General features: G+C 35.7%; 1 long non-coding RNA gene across 2 annotated transcripts; it reads left to right on the top strand.

Moving 5' to 3' along the window:
- The first annotated feature begins 2,592 nt into the window (after window positions 1-2,592).
- Window positions 2,593-15,707, top strand: LOC148005869 (uncharacterized). Of its 2 annotated transcripts, XR_015620273.1 has the most exons (4): window positions 2,593-2,722; window positions 3,456-3,582; window positions 11,226-11,382; window positions 15,273-15,707. It is a non-coding gene; the product is annotated as an uncharacterized LOC148005869 (long non-coding RNA). The 2 variants fall into 2 exon arrangements; XR_015620272.1 differs by lacking the exon at window positions 2,593-2,722 and having other exon boundaries at window positions 3,422-3,582; window positions 15,273-15,705.
- Window positions 15,708-18,236: the final 2,529 nt, after the last annotated feature.

Genomic DNA, 18,236 nt, shown 5'->3' with positions numbered 1-18,236 from the left:
TGAATATACAAGAAATGTGGGACAAGGTAAAAAGAGCAAAACTTTGAGCTATAAGCACAAATAATGGAGAAGAATCTCAGGTTAATAGTATAGACCAAATTATTAATATGATCATAGAAGAAAAAATCTTCTTCAAGCTAAACAAAGACACTTACTGTCAATGGCACAAAAAGGCAGCCCAGAGATTGGGAAAGAATCTTCTCCAATTCTACATCTTACAGAGGGCTAACATCCAAAATTTATACTGAAGCTCAAGAACTTAAACAACAACTACCCAAACAACCCAATTTAAAACTGGTGTACAGATCTAAACATTCTCAACAGAGGATTTCAAATTTCCCAGAAGACCATAAATAAATGTTCAAATACCTTAGTCATAGAAAAAATGTAAATCAAAACAACTTGGAGATTGCATACTGTGCTGTCCACAATGGCTAAGATCAAATACTAAAGTGACAGCTCATTCTGGCCAGGATGTGGAACATGGGGAATACTCCTTCACTGAGGGTGGGAGTGCAAACTTGTTCAACCATTCTGGATATCAATATGGTGATTTCTCAGAAAACAGAATAGTTTTACCTCAAGACTCAGATATAACACTCCTCAGCATCTACCCCAAAATTCTTTATCGTCCCACAAAGACACTTTATCAACTGTGTTCATAATATCTTTATTCATAATAGCCAGAACCTTGAAACAACCTAGAAATCCTCCAGTTGATGAATGGATAAAGAAATTGTGAAATATCTATACAATGGAATACTATTCAACTATTAAAAACAAAGACATAATGAATTTTATAGGCAAATGGATGGATCTGAGTGAGGTAACCCAGTCCCAAAAGGACATATATTTTACCCACTTATAAGTGGATATTAGCCGTAAAATATAGAATACCCATGTTATACTCCACAGACCCAAAGAAGCTAACAAGGAGCAAGGTACAAGGGAGAATGCTTAAATCTCCCTTAGAAGAGGAAATAAAATAGCCATGAGAAGCACATGGAGGGAGGAAGATGGGTGGGGGAGGTTATGGGAGAGGAACGGAGGTGCTCAGGTTCCAATGTGGGAAGAGACAGGTGAGATGACTGTATGGCCATTAGAATGAATGGAAATCTGCAACTGTTAGGGGTGGTTAGATAAGGGCATCTCCAAAATGAGACAGAGATCTGGGAGGAAGGGAAGCGCACAAGAATCAATGGGGGTTTCCTTACATGTGACCCTCAGCATTGGAGATATGGGTAGAGATGAATTGGCTTCCTCCTGTAGATAGGCAGAAACCCTAATGGAGCAATAGGGACATCAACCAACTCACAAAACTTATGATCCAATATTTATCCTGTCTGCAAAAATTCAGGCATAGAGGATGAAACAGAGACTGAGGGAATGGGAAAGCAATAATTGACCCAACATGATATACATCCCATGGAAAAGCACCAATACTTTGTTATGCTTGCAGACAAGAGTCTAGCATTTCTATCCTCTGAAAAGCACCACCCAGCAACAAACTCGGATGTCATTCTCTAATCAGAATGACTAAGAACAAAAATTCAAGACATAGCACATACTGGTGAGGCTGTAGAGATAGGGTAATACTTCTCCACAGCTGATGGATTAGAAACTGAGACAACCACTATGGAAGTCAGTGGTTCCTCCAAAAACTAGAGGTTTCTATTTCAACTAGAAATAGTTCTAATTGAAGACCCAGGTATACTACTCTTTGGCATATACTCAAAAGATGCTCCACCGTTCTACAGGAACACGTGCTCCACTATGCTCATAGCAGCCTTATTTGTAATAGCTAGAAACTCGAAACAACCCAGATATACCTCAACAGAAGAATGGATACAGAAAATGTGTTTCATTTATACAATGAGATACTATTCAGCTATATAAAAAACAGGACATCATGAATTTTTCAGGCAAATGAATGGAACCAGAAAATATTTTCCTAGGTACATTAACCCTGACCCAAAAAGACATATACTGTATGTACTCACTGATCAGTGGATATTAGTCAGAAAGTACAGATACCCATGATATACACCATAGACATTAATAAGTTAAACAAGAAGGTAGGGTCAAGTGAGGATGCTTCAATCCAATTCAGAAAAAGAAGAATAAAATAATTATGGGAAGCAGAGAGGGAGGACATGGGTGGAACATAAAGGGGGGAGGGGAAAATGGTGCATGATTAGGTATGGGAGTATACAGAAGAGAAGCCAGAGGGCCAGGAGAATGAATGGAGATATGCAATTGCCAGGAGCAGAGGGTAGAGGAGACCTCTAGAAAAATCCCAGAGTCCTTGGTCCAGAAAGCTCCTAGTAATCAATGTGGGTGAAATGTCCAATTGTAGGGCAATGGAAGCTGAAGATGCCACCTCCAGTAGGTAGACAACCCCTAGCAAAGGTATGATGATACCAATTCACCTTCAAAACTTTCAACCAAAAAGTGTTTTTGTCTAAAAGAACTTCAGGAACAAAAACGGAGCAGAGACTGAAAGAACAGTAGACTAGTGACTAGCCCAACTTTGAAACTACCTTAAGCAGACACCAAACTCTGATACTTATTGATGCTACATTGTGTTTGCAGACAGGAACCTAGCATGACTGTCCTCTGAGAGGCTCTACAAGCAACTAACTGAGACAGACGCGGACACTTTCAGGCAACCAGTTAACTGAGATCTGGTACTCCTATTGAAGGTTTAGCGGAAGGATTGAAGGTACTGGAGAGGATGGCAATCCCATAGGAAAAGCAACAGTGTCAACTACCTGCCCCATGGCACATATGTTTGTAAAGACTATCCTGTCTGGCTCAGTGGGAGAGGATGTGCTTAATCCTATAGAGATGTGGTGCCCCAGGGAAGAAAGAAACAGGGGGAGTTGGTCGCACCCTCCCAGAGGAGAAGGGGAAGAGGGATAGGAAAAAGAACTCTGTAAGGGGCACAGAGACAGGGGGGACATTTGGGATGTAAATATAGAAAATAATTAATTAATAAAAATTGAAGTTAAAACCTCATATTTATGAACACATTGAAAAAGACTCTAGAGCATGGACAGGTACATTGTTCATGAATGAGTAGAATTAATACTGTGGAAGGTTATATTTTTATTTGAATTAATTTATAGAGTAAATGGAGTTTAAGTCAAAATTTCAATATTCCTCATAGGGGTTGGGGATTTAGCTCAGTGGTAGAGTGCTTGCCTAGCAAGCGCGAGGCTCTGGGTTAGGTCCCCAGCTCCGAAAAAAAAAAAAGAAAAGAAAAAAGAAAATAGCAACAAAATTTCAATATTCCTCATAGAAGTGGAAAAACAAACACATCCCATGATTCATACAGAGCCCAAAAAGATAGAAGGTAGCCAAAAAATTCTAAGTAAATAGAACACTGTCAGGATTCCATTCCAAACTTAAATATGTCCTAAGTGGGATGTCTTCCTCAAGCTTCTCACCCTTAGGTCTCAGGAAGATATGTCAAAGAGAAGGCAGAATGACTTTAAGGGCCAGAGCACATAGAAGATACTAAGAAAATATTGTCTTCTGGAGACAACAAAACTGTCACGCTCAGAAAATCACAGAGACTGTGTGAGTATCCACAAACCCTGAACAGGTCCAAATTAGCTAGGGTTTCATCACTGAGAAGGAAATGGACATGCTCTCATCTGTAGTCAAGGACCAATCTGTAGTGGATAACCAGATGGAAAAGAAAAGTTGTTTTTCTCAGTAAAGTCATACTTGGTATATACTCACTTAAGAACAGGCACCATGAACAGAGTAGATGGATCACAAAAAAAAAGAAAAGAAAATAAAAGAAAAGAAGGAAAGAAAGGAAGGAAGGTATTTCCATAATTTTATTTGTTTGTTTCGCATTTCTCTGTTAAGGGATTTTTAAAAATCTTATACTTATGTATGTTTTCTGATTTTGTGTTTGCTTGCTTGCTTTATTGTGTGTGCGTATGTTGTAAGTTTTCTTTATTTGGGGGGACAGGGATGGATATGGATGGGTAGGGTCAAAGGGATTAGGTAAGGTCTTGAAGGAATCAAGGAAGAGAAAATTATGATCAGAGTATATATATATGTGTGTGTGTGTGTGTGTGTGTGTGTGTGTGTGTGTGTATTAGAGTTATAGAAACAAAGACAATATGATGATAGCTTAAAATAGACTTGCAGAACAATGAACGATATTAAGAGTCAAACATGAGTATTTGTAAATACAACCATCTGACATGTGAAAAAGAGGCAAAAGACATTCACTGGATCAAAGAGAGCATCTGTAGCAAATTGTGACTGTAAACTTGATGTTCTCATGCAAAAGAATGAAATTAGACTCATGTCTATCATCCTACACCAAATTTGATTCCACATGTTTCAAAGAGTTCAATTTGAAACTTGAAATGCTAAAAGTTTGAGAATAAATCATATTCATGACCATATAAGACTTAGGTGTAAAAATGGTTTAATAAATAGGACTTCTTATCCCATGAAACAAGGCAAAAAACTGATAACGGAGATCACATAAAACTAGAAAACTGTGCAGCTAAGGATATAATCAAGTAAAGACACCTACATCATGGGGGAGTCCTTGTAGCTATATATCTGATTGAAAATATCACATATAAACAAATAATTGAAAAACAAAGAGTCAATTAAAGAAGTGATCTAATTTTAAAAAAGTGAGCTGGGGTTACAAACAGATTTCCCAATAGACAAGATAAAAATAGCTAACAAATAAAAAACAGAAGTGTTCATTAAACTCTAGCAATTTAATGTCAATTAATCTTACCCTAGTCAGAAGGGCTAAGATAAACAAAGCAACTGATAAAATATCTCTGGGTAGTTATGGCAAAGGAGGAACCCTTTTTCACTGTTGTAAGTATAGCTATCTCACATTCAGTAAAGATAATCTTCAAAAAATATAAGAATAAATATATACAATGATTTCATTCTACCACTTTCACCATATATCCTGAAGACTGGGCCTTGTACTTTGTAAGTACATTTTTTAAAAATTTCAATACTTTTTTAAAAACTGTCTTCTTTTTCTTCGATTTTTTAATTTACATTTTAAATGTTATTCCCTTTCCTGGTTTCCCTATCCCACCCCACCCCCTTATTCTATAAGTGATATTTATAGCTGTACCATTTACAATACTCAGGAAATGAAAACAACAAAAATGGCCTCTAACATACAAATGGATAATGAAGTGTAGATCCATACACCACAGAATGCCACTCAACTGTAAAGAAAAATGGAAACATGACATTTGCAGAACAATTGGTGGAACTAGAAAAGATCATAACAAGGCCAAACAGACTGAGAAGAAAAGTCATACATGTTCTCAACCATCTGTGGTTTGTAGCTTCAAATCTTGAGATGTGAGCATGCAGCTATCTATATCCTCAGAAACCAGGGGATAATAAAGTGACAATGCAGGAGGTGGGAGGTGTAGTTGGGGGTTGAAAGACAGTGATAGGAAACAGGTGATATAAATGGCAAACAAAATAATGGAAGGAGAATGCAACTGGTAGAGGAAGGAGCAAGTAAATGTAGGTAGAAATGAGATGAGGAACATATACCACTAAAGCTCTTTGATAAAGCCTCAAGGACTCCTATTCTTGTATAACTACCTAATTTATACATAATAGAGAGTATGTTGGTAAGGGAGGTGTTAAGGGATGACAATACTCCCAAGACTCCCATATTAACAGTTTTATTGTTTCTCATTTTTATTGGATATTTTTTATTTATTTCAAATGTTATCCCCTTTCTTGGTTTCCCCTCCAGATGCACCCTATCCAATTCCCCCACCCTCTACTTCTGTGAGGGTGCTCCTTACCCACCCAACCATTCTTACCTGCCTTCCCACCCTGGCATTCCCCAACAATGGGGCATTGAGTCTTCACAGGACCAAGGGCCTCTCCTTCCATTGATGTCTAACAAGGCTATCCACTGCTACATATGAGACTAGAGCCATGGGGTCACTCCATGCACACTGATTGGTGGTTTTGTCCCTGGGAGCTCTAGAGTGTCTTGTTGATTGATATTGTTGTTCTCCCTATGGGATTGGAAACCACTTTAGCTCCTTCAGTCTTTTCTCTAAATCCTCCATTGGGAACTGCTTGCTAAGTCCAGTGGTTAACTATAAGCATCCACCTTTATATTTGTCAGGCTCTGGCAGAGCCTCTCAGGAACAGATAGATAAGGTTCCTGTCAGCATTTACTTCTTGGCATGCACAATAGTGTCTGGGTTCAGTGACTGTTTGTGGGATAGATCCTCAGTTGGGGCAGTCTCTGGATAGCCTTTCCTTCAGTCTCTGTTCCACGTTTTGTCTCTGTATTTCTCCCTATGAGTATTTGGTTCCTCATTCTAGGAAGGATTGCAGAAACATCCACACTTTGGTTTTCCTTCTTCTTGAGCTTCAAGTGGTTTGTAAATTGTATCTGGGGTATTCCAATATCTTGGACTAATATCCACTTATCAGTGAGTGAAAATCGTGTGTTCTTTTGTGATTGGGTAACCTCGCTCAGGATGATATTTTCTAGTTCCATCCATTTGCCTAAGAATTTCATAAAGTAATTGCTTTTAATAGCTCAGCTAGTACTCCATTATCTAACTGTACCACAATTTCTGTATTCATTCCTCTGTTGAAAAACATGTGGATTTTTTCCAGCTTCTGGCTATTATAAATAAGTCTGCTATGAATGTAGTGGAGCATGTGTCTTTGTTATATGTTGGAGAATCTTTTGGGTATATGCCCAGGAGTGGTATAGCTGGGTACTCAGGTAGCATTATGTCCAATTTTCTGAGGAACCTAAAGACTGATTTCCAGACTGGTTTTACCAGCTTTTAGTCCCACCAACAATGGAGGAGTGACCTATTTCTCCACATCCTTGCCAGCATCTACTGTTACTTGAGTTTTTGATCTTAGTCATTCTGACATGTGTAAGGTAGAATCTCAGGGTTGCTTTGATTTGCATTTTCCTGATGACTAAGGATGTTGGACATTCATTTAGATATTTCATAGTCTTTCAATAGTCCTCGGTTGAGAATTCTTTGTTTAGCTCTGTGGCCCATTTTTTAAAAGGGTTATTTGATTCTCTGGAGTCTAACTTCTTGAGTTCTTTGACTATATTGGATATGAGCTTTCTATTGGATGTGGGTAGGTAAAGATCTTTTCCCAATCTGTTAGTTGCCATTTTGTCCTATTGACAGTGTCCATTGTCTCATGGAAGCTTAGAGTCCTTATTTACAAGGAGGGAGGTTCTACTTTGATTCAAGAGTTTAGAGATTTTAGTTCAAAGTCAGCTAGCTCCATACGCAAGGTACCATAGCAAAAGAGACATGAATTCATGATGGCTGAGAAATAGAGACAATCATCGTAAGATATATGAAGACATATATTGCCATGCTTTAACTGCTTCCTACCTTTAACTTACCCTCATCTCCTGCATCAGTTCCGAATAGCGGATGAAATTATGAGCTCTTTGTTGGATTAACCCACTGGTTAAGGTAAAATCCTTATTATCCAGTATTTCTTGAAGTTCTGATCTCCCAATTGAAACAAAGATTTATACCAATGAATTCCATTGGAATTAGTACACTTAGTATACATTTCATAACAGCAACAATAAAAACCAAACTCTAAATATACTCATATATTAATTATGTTCATTTAATATACACATGTACATAAAGTGTATATTTCATATGCACAGACATATACATATAAAGGGGAGTTTTTGTGTGTGTGTGTATGTGCTTACATTTTACTTTGTGATATCTTTTTGAGATTAGATCATTTACAAAAATTAATTTGTTTACAGTAGCACAGAGATGATAGTTTTAATGGGTATTTCTGGACTGTAGTTTTATTTGCATTTTTCTGACAATTTGTTTTGGGAATTTGGATTTTGCAATGTAAAGCAATACCCTGATGTGATTATAAATGCTTAATTTGAGAATCATGTATTCTCCAATTTATCTTATTTTCACACATGTAGAAAATATTGAGATAGATGCTGAATGCTGTTCTTCATTGCTTTGAACTTGTAATACTCTCTGATTTCAAATAGTGTAATCTTTACTGTTTATTGATTATTTAAGTATAATCTATTTTTTAAAACTGGCCTTAATAACGTATTGTCAAAAATATTTTATACTGATATCTATGCATGAAAAAAATGCCATAGTATGCTTTTATTTGAGGTAAAATACAAAGCTATCAAATATAATCTAAGATATTTGCTATATTATTATATTTAATAGTTAAAAACAAAAAGTATTTATAGGATCTGTTTTAGGTTTTCATTGCTGTGAAGAGAGAACATTATTAATTTAACTATTATAAAACCAAACATTTGATTGGGGCTGGATTACTATTTCAGAGGTTTGGTCTATTATCATTATGATGGGAAGCATGGCATCTTGCAGGCTAATTTGATACTGGAGGACCCAACAGTTCTACATCTTTATCACAAGGCAGCCTAGAGAACACCCTTTTCCATAGGTAGCCAGGAGGCTCTCTTCCTTACTATGTGGAGCTTGAGCACAGGACCTGAAAGCCTACGGCCACAGTGACAAACTTCCTCCAACAAGCCCATATCGCCTCAAACAAGGCCACATATCCTAATTATAGCACTTTCCATGTGCCCTTCTTATTCCAACCATCACACATCACAGTTCATCTTTGAAGTTTTAAAATAAGATTAAAATTTAATTAACTCATCAATATTTATCTAAATATTCCAGGTAAAGATCTGGTCCTATCTCCTATTGAACAATGGTTATAGAAAAGTATGAAATTTCTTTTTTTTTGAGACACGTTCCCCTTTGATCTGGAGTGTTTTCATTACCCAAGCTTTGATATTCTTAGAGAAATTATGATTTTTTAAATCAATGTTCTAATATTCTTATAAATTGAAAGACACAGGTATCTTTTAAAATATCCTCTACTTTATTCTTTAAATGATTCGGTCTTGAGGTAGAATATAGCAAAGTTTGAAACCACGATAGTAAACAGAAAACAAGTAGCAAACAAGGTTAGAACACATCTAGTTAGTGCCAGGTAACTGCACAGAACACTTTCAGTTTTTGTTTTTAATAACATTTTGGTTCCCCTATCATTTTGAAAGGAACGTAACAATTCCATTTTTGTTTGTTTGAGAAATGATCTTCTCATGAAGTCTAGGCTGTCCTCAAACTTAAGATATCCTCCTTTAGCATCTTAAATAATGAGGTTATAGGCAAGTGCTATTTTGCTCGGTGTGGTTTTATTTTAGTTATATTAACCACTCCCCCCTTATTTTTAGACATTAGTTGTGGAACCACTGAACATAGTTCATCTGGTTGTTTGTTCCCAGTGTCCAGTGGTGCCAGGGAAAGATTCATTCTGGTTGCTCCAACTTGATCCCAAGGTGTGACAAGTCAACATCAATAATTCTTATAGCAAGAATTTAAACAGCTGAAGTATAGAAGAAATGATCATTACGTCAGGTTCAATTTTCGTTTTCCTTCATGGGAAATCTGATAATAACCTAAAAATGTTCAGATTCTTTTGTCAGTATTAGTAAAGTGTCATAAGTATTTACAGAAATATATCTACCAACTAAACATTTAGCTGTAAGGTTTTAAAAAACAAAACCAAGCATTAAAATAGCTAGTTTTTTTAAATAAATAGATATAGAAAGAGTTACAAATATCTTATACATATTAACCATTTGAAAGATTATACAGTTCAAGAGGCATCAACATATGTTAAAGATTCACTAACAATTGCTATTAATACACCATAAACTATATAGAAGATATTTCTAGAGCTGAATTTAGAACCAAAGGGTTCTAAATCAAAGGTTTTAAACACTAAGTCTATAACACTGATATGCAAAAGTAGAAATATGTTACATATGTAGATAACATTTTTAGTTCTATCAAGTAGATCATACATCAGTTTATATAATATATACAGAAAGAAAATAATTATCTTGTCAGAGCAAATAGGTACATATCCAAATTTTAATTAGCAAGAAAATCTTGGTGGCATTTTTTCAGTTACCATTTTAAGTCAGAAAAAAAAGCAAAAGGTCAGTATTATACCAAACATGTAATGAATCCTGTTGACAGGGTGAGAAGATCTCTGGAGGCTTGTCATTCCCCATTCTAAACAAGTACCTGTTTGTTTTTGGAGTAAGGAGTTTAAAAAAGTAAGGGAAGAAAACATTAGCTACATAATGAAAAGATTCTATCATTTGTAACAGTTATTCCTTCAAAAGGGCAAAGTTATATACAGTTCTGTGGGGTGGGAATACTGTTAAATAATTAATTTTGTTTTATGTACATGAGTATATAACTTTATGTATCTATCTATGTGCACCACAACATACTTTATAAACACAATCCCTAACTACAATCTAAATATTTGCCCTTATACAAATAGATAAGGATAGTCTTCACTCCTCATCAGGAACATTTCTCTTTGCAGTAGACAGACCATTATAGAAAACAAGAACCAATCAAAATTCAAAGTTGGGAGACCAGTCCCATCGTATAACTCCTGCCTCTAAGCATCTGGGTTCATAATGGAAAATGGGTTGGGAAGTGTGTCATAACCAGAGGATAAGGAAGTTTTCTGTGAGATTATGTCTCCTGGAAATGTCAGAAGCTACTACCATAAAGACTCACGCACATGACTGCCCAAATGTGAATTGAAAAAAGAAAAAGAACAGGCATAATAACTAATATGGATTGTAGGTTGGTGGAAATTAGCAGGCCTCAACCCTACACAAGGAATTATAAGAAACTGAAGAATTTTGTGAGTGGGAGAAATAGTCTTCTCTAGGGAAGAGTACATCAAGTGGTTATCAAGAAACCAAATGCTCATCTCTGGGAACATACATACAAGCAGGTTGTATTGATATAGTTTGGAATACTGTCTGTATATACACATATATGTACCTAAGAACAATTAAAGGAAAAAAGGATACGTGTATTTGAAATAGGAATATGTGGGAGGCTTGGTGGTAGAAAAGTATAAAGAAAAGTTATGTTATTTTATATAATTAGAACTCCATAAATAAAACAATTTTAGCTAACAAAATATTTCTTATTTTGATAAGCAAAATAAAGTTTAAGTATGAAGCCAGAAATGATTCTTTTTTAAAAATTTATTTATTTATTATTAATCCTGACCACAGTTCTCTTCTTTTTCTCCTCCCTGTCCCACCTTTACAGATTCTTCATCCATTGGCGCCTTCAGTCAGTTTCCCTCAGAGAAGAAAGAATCCCATTTGGTACCACCTCACCCTGGGACATTTAGTTCTAGCTCACTGAGGTCCAACAGACAGTCCTGGTAGGGAAGGAGATCCAATGACAGACAAAAGAGTGCCAGGTGGTGTATCTCTAACCTGGGATGGGCCTCAGATTGGGGCAGTCGTTGGTTGTCTGTCCCCACATTTTCTGTTTCTCCCTGCATATCTTATGCACAAGAAAAATTTGGGGTTGAATATTTTGTGGGAGGATTATGTTATCCTCTCCCCTCTGAAAGTCCTGCATTCCCAATTAAGAAATGTTTCGACTTATATTTGGCCTCATTAAAATAGTATTAATTTGAGAAGTCAGAGATATATTGTTTTTACAGTCTGGTGAGATGAGCTCTGATAATAGGAGAATATTGTACTGTCACAGAATAATATTTTTGAATATGAGTGATAGTTCAAGATATTTTATTAGAATACTAAGGGTTTTCAAGAAGACTGAGGAAAACAAAAGGCTTGATTATGAAATCAACCAATTTAAGAGGATTAAATTAAGTGAGTCACTAATGGCTACTTCGTGTTAGAGAGAAAACATATCCTATCCACGTAGCCAGATACCAAGAATAAATAGTATTGAGAATGAAGCATTTTGTACAAATAAAATATGAAAAATGTACAGCAAGTAATATAATTGATAAATGTAACAAACTCTAATCTCTCTATAGTCTACATGAAGCTATAAAGAGATTAGCTAAGATTTAAATACGTAGGTTTATTAACTTGTCCAACTTAAAATTTTTGATCATCAGATTTTTAAGTATAACAGTACAGATTCCTCAGTCAACTAATTCTTTGCTAAAATGTCCTGCATATTTCAAGTCATGAATAACAGATCTGTGGCCTTTTGAATTAAACCTTAGTAGTACTTCATTCCACACTCCTGTTTTGACCCTCAAAATGTCTCTATACATTGCTATGAACACCTTTGGGAGAAAAACCTTCACCTTTTTAAAAATCACTATCTTGGGTAAAAGTATTTTAAAACCTTTAAATATCTACATACTCATTAGAAATTGCAGAAGTTCTCTTAAATGATTTTTCATCTTAATGATTTAAATATAATTAAAATTCTAAAATACTTATATAAATATAAACATAATTTAAATATAATTAGCATTATAAAATATTTATAAAATATAAATGTAATTTAAATATAATTTACTTCAATACATTTTTCATTTACCTAGAAGAGTATTTCTATCATTTCTCTTGATACAACAGATGAAGACACTGATGACAACTTTCTGTGATAGTGCTTGCCTGGACACACTGGTTCCTGTGTGAGATGAATAGATATAAATGAATTCAATAGCAGCCCCTGCCAATTTTGGGGAGGCGGTGGAGTGATATGGCAAACTATCATCAGAGAACCAAGAGGGACAAATTAGAAACTTGCCTTCTTCTTTTAGGCACCTTGAAGCTGTCAAGAGCATAGCACAATCCTCTGAGAGTCTCCACCTTAGAGCTGACCAAAACCATTACCCAAAGCCAAACATTAGACAGAGCTCCAGAAGAAGACACATGATATGTACTCACTAACAAATGGATATTAGACCAAAAGCCTGGAATATACAAGATACAATTCACAAACCTCATGAATCTCAAGAAGAAAGACCTAAGTGTGGATGCTTCTTCAGTCCTTCTTAGAATGAGGAAGAAAATACTCATAGGGGGAAATACATAGACAAAACATGGAACAGAGACTGAAGGAAAGGCCATACAGAGATTGCCCCACCTGGGGAATCTATCCCATATACAGACACCAAACACAGACACAATTGCAGTTGTCAAGATGTATATACTGACAGGAACATGATATAGCTGTCTCCTGAGAGGCAATGCCTGACAAATACAGAGGTGGATGCTTGCAGCCAACCATTGAACTGAGAATGAGGTCCCCAATGGAGGAGTTAGAGAAAGGACTGAAGTAGCTGAAGAGGTTTCCAACCCTTTAAGAAGAACAACAATATCAAGCAACCAAACCCCTCCAGCCCTCCCAGGTACTAAACCACCATTACAAAAGAACTCAGAGATGGACCTATGTATCTAGCCACATATGTAGCTGAGGATGGCCTTGTAAGGTATCAATAGAAGGAGAGGCCCAATGTAGGGGAATAAATGAGTAGGTAAATAAATAAATAAATAAATAAATAAATAGAATTATTACTACAATTATCAGTTGATTTCAGACTCTTGAGTTCTATGCCTATTGAAATGAAGGTAATTTATTTCTGAGTTTTTCATTGATTATGAAGTAATAAATATAAATATAGATGTGGTTATTGACATATATTTTCTTCTTTCATTTTTTACTATTTGCAGTTATTTTGGGGGGGATAGGAAAGGTATGGTTATTTTGTATAAACTTAGCTAAAACTTGAAATCTTACTGGTTAATTTGAAGAATCTGCAAATACACTGATTTAGGAAGTTTGCCTTATAACAGGCCTCTACCTTGAGTCTGATTTTAATTGTTTTAATATCAAAATATTGGTCAATATTTTCTGTTCTTGCATATTGTAGCAGCTATTACTTAGGTATAGTAAGTATACTTAGATTATACTTACTTAGAATATTTGCCCAGTAGTCTGAAAGTGCTGTGGACTGTGCGTGTGTGTGTGTGTGTGTGTGTGTGTGTGTGTGTGTGCGCGCGTATGTGCATGCACAAGAGCATAGGCACTCATGAGGTGTGTCTGCATGGGGTGGGCAGTTCTTTGTTCACATCACTCCTGTCCACAGTCAGTACTTAATCAATTTGTTGCCATGGAAACAATCATCTAGTTTCACAGAAATGTTATTTTTAATTTGAATTACTCATCCAACCAAATTTCTGCATTGCCAGTATTTCAGTACTAATATATATTTAATGAATGTGAAATGGGCCAAGCATCATGTCATGGAGAACTGTCATGACTATATGTTCTTCAGTTTTCTGTTCTGAAGAAGCACACATGCTCACAAGTCACTGTGCTATTCTCACATTAGGGATTCATTTATTGTTTATTAGGCAACATTGATATTTACAGAAAAGATTCTTGGGAATTATTTGTTTGCTTGCAGTTTTCAAGACAGGATGGTTCTGTGTAGTTCTGGCTGTCCTGAACTCATTTTGTGGATAAGGCTGGCTTCAAACACAGATCTGCCTGCCTCTGCCTTGTGAATGATGTATACCAACACTGTCTGGCTTGATGAGGTTCAAAAATATCTCTGCTCCTGCCATCCTTCTCTCTTAACTGTAGAAATATGTATAAGGTTGTATATTAACCAGAGTTATCTAAAGAAATAGAATGTATACCTTTAAAAGCAGATTTGTTAGATTTCAAGATATTTTCTGTGTACTCTAACAATAGTTGTCTAATACTTGATAGGCTGAAAAATCTAGTTTTTCAGTGGACAAATATCAATGTTTCAATCTTCATTGAAGGACTGGAGGATTCTTGGAGAGCTATTCATGTTAAGTCTATGAAGGAATTTTGAAAAATTTGGTTCTGAGATCAATGAAAGGATTTAGGATCAAGACAGGAGTTATTGGCATAGAAAGTGAGAACAATAGACAAGAAGCAAAATTTCCTTCATCTCTGTCTCTTTATATGGGTTGCCACCAGAAGGTGAAGCCCATACTAATTGTTGGTCTTCTGTTTCATGAGGAGTAGCCCTTGGTCCTGCCAAGGCTCGATGCCTCAGTGTACAGTGTACAGAAATGTCAGGGTGGGGAGGCAGAAAGGAAAGGATGGGTGGGTGGGTAAGGGAACATCCTCATAAAAGCAGGGGGGAAGGGGAATAGGATAAGGGAGGTTATGAATAGGAAAATGGGAAATGGTATAATATTTGAAATGTAAATAAAAAATATTAATGAAAATATTCTCTTCTCAAAAGGCCATTCAATGACAGGCCCAACTTAGGGTCAATCTTATGGGCAGGCACCAAACCCTGACATTATTACAGATTCTATGTTGTGCTTGCAGGCAAGAGCCTAGCATCTCTGCCTAAGGAGAGGCTCTAACAGCAGCTGACTGAGAAAGATGCAGATACTTACAGCCAACCATTGGACTGAGGTTGGGGACCACTATTGAAGAGTTCCAGGAAGGATTGAAGGATCTAAAGTCAACAGAAATCCCATAAGAAGACCAACAATGTCAACTAAGCCACCAGCCAGAGAGCATACGTGTGCTGGTCTGAAGCCTCCCAGCTCATATGTAGCAGAAGACTGCCTTGTCTGGCTTCAGGAGAGAGGATGTGTCTAATCCCCTAGAAACTTGATGCCCAAGGGAAGGGGGATACTTGGGAAGGGACACCCTCTCAGAGGCAAAGGGGAGTTGGAATGGGGTGAAAAACTATGGTAGGGGCAGTGGGATGGGGGTCAATATTTGGAATAAATAAATAAAGTTGTTAATTAAAAAGTCCCTTCTCCTGTATGCTCAGCTGTTAGGGTTTCAGTTGATTTCAGATGCAATTAACTTGACAGTGTACCAATCATATAATGGGAAATACACCATTTCAGCAAAGCTGTAATCCATATTTAAGTTGCCTGGTTTAAACTATCAATTGGTAGAGTGTGAGGTTGCAAATGCTTTAAAGGATGGTACTCCAGGGCACGGTGGTGTTAGAGTCCCTCTGGTTCCCCTTGGGCTAGGTTTATTATGTTTCCTTAATATGGCTTTGCTATTATGCACATTACAGGCATTAGCTTTTATCATGTTTATGATTACACAGGGACCTTTAAGTATGCAAAGTATTTAGCTGACATATACACAAACTAATGAAATCACCAAACACAGAGCTATCTTTAAGAGGAACTAGTCTATAACTTTAACTATGCATATCTACAACACATAGTCTATGTGTTCTATTAATTATATTTTATTGATTATAATAAAGTTAACTTGATTTAGAAGGTGTTTAATGTAGAGCCTCTCTACTATGTTTTATAGGATAAACAAAAATTCTATATTCTTCATAATCATTATTTTTGCTTCCATAATTACAGTTTTCTCTACATACTAACATTTTCCTTCAGGCTGTAAGATATTTTCATGCTATTTACAAATCCATGTACAAATGCTACATTTCTATAAATATAAAAAATCTAGAGGCATATACATGAAATTTTAATGTATTTTATATTAAACGTGGGCTTTATTTTGCTGTCTTCCAAACCTCAAATATGATGATTGGATGCATCAAAAATAGAACATAATATGAACTGTAATTGGAAGTTGAAGGATGTGTTAAACTGAATTCTTAGTCATCTGTTTATTTCCTTGCCTCGGGGTAGAATTCAAACAGCTTTGAAATATTGGAAGGATTCTATTATCTTAAAGTGAAATGCAATTTAAAAACTTTCATTTTTTAATACTTTTTGATAACAGATATTTAATTTAAGGTTTTATTACTTGAATAAATTTTCATAACTCATTCCAGGTGTTAGATTTTCATGTTCTATTTTTTTCTAATTACATGTGAGTGTTGAACTTTCTTTTATTCAGTAAGCCAACTTTTTCATGTTTTTAACATTAAATGTCCTTTAAGTAACACTTTTTTTCCATTAACTTGATAAAATTCATATTAAAGATGCCAAGATTTATTGCATAGAGTAATAGAGTAAAATTTGTCTTTTGAAAAATATATAGTTCACATAGTTAAAACATATCTTAATTGTTATATGCCTAACTCTATTTTTGGAAAGTAGAAGCCTAAATAGTAAATGCATGAACAAAGTAGCAAATAAAGATATTCCATTTTTTCCTCAATGAAATTTTTATTGCTTTAGAGAAATTTCACCTCTGTCTGCCTGACATAAATCTAGATTTCTTCTTCAGAAAGAAGGAACTACTTTAAGGAGGATCTTCCATCATGCTGGTTCACAGCTGAGAATTCTAGTTACTAAAACTCTTTTTGCTCTCTGCTTTTTACAGAAATACTTATTATCAAGCATTCTAAAGCTATTTGAATTAAAAGCACACTTGTCTAATTCTTAAATTTTCAAATGTCATTGTTTCATCCGACAAATTGAACTGAAGACAGAACAAGAAACACATTACAGATGATATGATAACATACATAAGCAACCCACAAAAATCAACCAGAGATCTCCTACAGCAATAAACAACTTCAGCAATATGGCAGGATATCAAATTACCTCAAACAAGTCAGTAGCCTCCCTTTACACAAATGATAAACAGGCAGAGGAAAGAAATGAGAGAAACAACGCCTTTCTACATAGTCACAAGCAGTATAAAATATCTTGGTGTAACCATGCAAGGGAAAGATCTATATGACAAGAACTTCAAATCTCTGAAGAAAGAAATTGAAGAAGACCTGGAAGATGGAACGATTTCCCATTCTCATGGATTGATGGGGTAACAGAGTGAAAATAACCATCCTACTTAAAGCAGATTTATTGCAATCCTCATTAAATCCTAACAGAATTCATAATAGACATAGAAAGAGATATTCTCAACTTTATATGGAAAAAAATTCCAGGATACCCAAAACAATTCTCAACAACAAAGAAAAATTTTTAGATAAATTGCCATCCCTTTTCTCAAGCTGTACTACAAAGAAATAATGATAAAGACCTCAGTGTATTGATATACAAACTGACAAGTTAGTCAATGGAATAGAATAGAAGATTTAGAAATAAACCCACACAAATTGACACTTGATCTTTTTAAAGAATCCAAAACCACACAGAGGAAAAAGAGAGCATTTTATTCATTTTTATTTATTATTATTTTTATTTATCATTTTATTCATTTACATTTCAAATGATATACTGGTTCCTGGATACCATTCCACAAACCCATATCCTCTCTCCACCCATCCCCTTTGCCTCTATGAGGGTTTTCCTTCATCCACTCACCCACTCCCACCTCACTGCCCTAGCATCACCCTATATTGTGGCACCAAGCCTCCACAAGAAGAAGGGC

The sequence above is a fragment of the Rattus norvegicus genome, chromosome 5 (assembly GCF_021556685.1).
Source record: "Rattus norvegicus strain SHRSP/BbbUtx chromosome 5, alternate assembly SHRSP_T2T, whole genome shotgun sequence".
In the NCBI taxonomy this organism is placed as follows: Eukaryota; Metazoa; Chordata; class Mammalia; order Rodentia; family Muridae; genus Rattus; species Rattus norvegicus.
Note: the sequence above shows the minus strand (reverse complement) of the source record. Positions and strands in the feature narration are given on the sequence as shown.